General features: G+C 47.4%; 1 protein-coding gene across 1 annotated transcript in view; it reads left to right on the top strand.

The window, feature by feature from the left end:
• Positions 1-2,702, top strand: part of ece2b (endothelin converting enzyme 2b) — a 67,776-nt gene that overhangs the window by 9,724 nt on the left and 55,350 nt on the right. The gene's annotated exons all lie outside the window — the stretch shown is intronic.

Below are 2,702 nucleotides of genomic sequence, written 5' to 3' on the forward strand. Positions count from 1 at the left end.
GAGGGGAGTGTCTGAAACAGTTTGTGTCCGTTGTGGAAGTGGTCAGCTGCAATCTTTCCAACTCGCCCCAAAGTCCTGAAGGGGTACAGGTTCCTGAAGGGGAACAGGTCCCTTAAGGGGTACAGGTCCCTGAAGGGGTGGTAGACTCCAGCCAGTCATCTTCTAAGCCAACCCGTCCTCCCTCCCCGGCTCGTCACATATGGACTCATGGTCAAGATCCATCGGCGTCAGTTTGTAACGCACTGGGGATCCTTATAGCGTCATAATTCATCGCAGTGTGGGGGGGGAAGCCCTGTAGGGTCAGTTTGTGACGGTAAAGGCAGGTATATCATGTTTAACAGAAAAGACTGAGTAAGGAGGTTGTTGGGGTGGATGGAGGGCCAGAACCCGTACTTTGAACCAGGAGCCCGTGTGAAACAAGAAGTCAACGTTAAATATTTTTATTTCAGTGACGTAAGTTAACTAAGTTATTCAACGCATTCTCGTCTCAGTATGTCATCACCGATGCTTTCAGACAGCGTGACAAAATAGGAGGGGTGGTGATGGCGCATAGATAAGATGCTTGCCTTTGGTGTGAGAGACCCGGGTTCAACTCCCCACAGTGACGTCCACCATTGTGTCCCTGAGCAAGACACTTAACCCCTCGTTGCTCCAGAGGCGTGCGACCTCTGACATGTATAGCAATTGTAAATCGCTTTGGATAAAAGTGTCAGATAAATGTAAATTATTTGACGCTAAAGGTTCCCTTCAGAGTCCGTATGAAACGCTACCACCACCCGCATTCTGTGAAGACTTCTCCTTTTCTACCTCTGATATTAGTCGCTGCCATTGTTTGTTTCATTAATACCGTCAGGTTCAGGGCCAATCGGAGTCAGATAAGGGCGGGTCTCTCGGCAGGGAGTTGAAATAACGACGACGGCGAGAGTGGGGGAAATCAAATAGCCTACTTGATGAGTATCCAGCCAAACTGCACAGTTTGTGGCCCAGTGTTCTGTTTGGAGCACGGCGGCCTGTCAGACGTGCGACATCATCATGCAGAGGCAGCGTCATGATTTAATAAAACGTACTAACACTCTGATCACGATGGATTTCATATGCTGCATGTTTGTTTAGAAATATTGTCACAATGTAAATGAAGCACCTGCCTACATTATGGTATGATTTGTTTTTTAAGGTTCAATTTGATAAGAGAGAGAGATTTACTATTAATTATCAAAATATTGTGCCTATGTGAGGAATAGATACAACTGTGTGTGTAATGCCCAACCAATCTATAGAATTACATCCTTCAATATTAGAGAATTAACAACAGGCTGAATAAAAACTAAAAACAGCCAAAATCTGTGTTCACACCGCCCTTTAAATTACTCAGCAGGAACAGGAGCTCGTTCTCTTCATAGTTTTAGTGCAGCAGTTTGAAAGACAAACAGATACTCAGTGCTGCACGAGTCAAGTGCTTCTGACAAGAAAACATTTATAAAAGGAAGCGGGTCTAACGCGCTCCAACTCTGCACACAACACCTGCTACTTCTAATCCACTGATGTTCATGGAAAATTCAGCTCTGACAGTCCGACCACTAGTCTGTTCAGTTGAGATCTGTTCACACTGATTTCAATAGCAGATAGCTCATTATAATGTCCACTGGTATCAATCTGAATACTTTCCTGAAAACACGTTTTAAGTTATGATAAACCGCGGCTGGTACACCATCAGGCCTGTCGTGGCCGGGCCCCCGAGGGGTGTGGCCCCCGCTCCGGCAGGCGTCCCTTATTTGTCTGTATTGAAGGTGACACCTAACCAAGTACTTTTTGTGCCTAAACATAACCACGTCGCAAAGTTTCACGACTTTGATAACGTGCCATTTCAAAATTGCGATGTTTTGAGATGCTAGCATTTTATTTTGAAAGTCCAACCCGACGTTGGGAGATGAGCCCAATGAGGGTGGTGTCGTCCGCAAACTTGAGGAGCTTGATGGTCTGGTGGCAGTTGGTGTGCAGGGGGCAGAGCAGCGTTATGGCTTTGACAAAAGCAGCTAGCTATAACGTTAGCTCGTTACACATCAGCTGTTGTTTGTTGTTGTCGCCTGACTTATAACGCGTACTGAAGGTCGGGTTCTCCGGTCGCGGGCCTGGTCCTTGTCAACGCTGTTTAGGTTTCAGGCCGAGTTGTATAGGAAACAACAGCAAACTCTTGAAATGACTTTCAAACATAAAACCAGGAGCTGATGGAGGAGACGGGAACAGGTGTGGGCGATGAGTCAGCCTCCTTCGTCTTCGTCCTCTGAGTCGGAGACGCTGAAGCTTCTTATCTGAATTCAAGTCGAGTGAAAAGGAAAATTTGTCTTTTCATTCAAAGCGACAGCTGCTGTTTTTCTTCCTCGGTCTGAACGACAAGGTGACGCCGAGGAGTTCATGTGAGATCACGACAGGTTCAATCATCTGCTCTCGTCTTTACCTCCTTGTCTCATCGCTCCTCCTCCTCCTCCCTCGCAGCGTCCTCCCTCCTCCCGCTGTCTTTACTGTCTAAATCAGTTTCTCAGGGTTAGAAAGGTTCAGAGGAACAAAACAGAAAAGACTGGAAGAAAGGAGGGAGGAGGGGAGGGAGGGAGGAGGAGAGGGAGAGAGGAGGAGAGGGAGGAGGAGAGGGAGGAGGAGAGGGAAAGGGAGGAGAGGGAGGAGGAGAGGGAAAGGGGGGAGGAGGA

Source organism: Micropterus dolomieu, linkage group LG17 (genome assembly GCF_021292245.1).
Source record: "Micropterus dolomieu isolate WLL.071019.BEF.003 ecotype Adirondacks linkage group LG17, ASM2129224v1, whole genome shotgun sequence".
NCBI classification, from domain to species: domain Eukaryota; kingdom Metazoa; phylum Chordata; class Actinopteri; order Centrarchiformes; family Centrarchidae; genus Micropterus; species Micropterus dolomieu.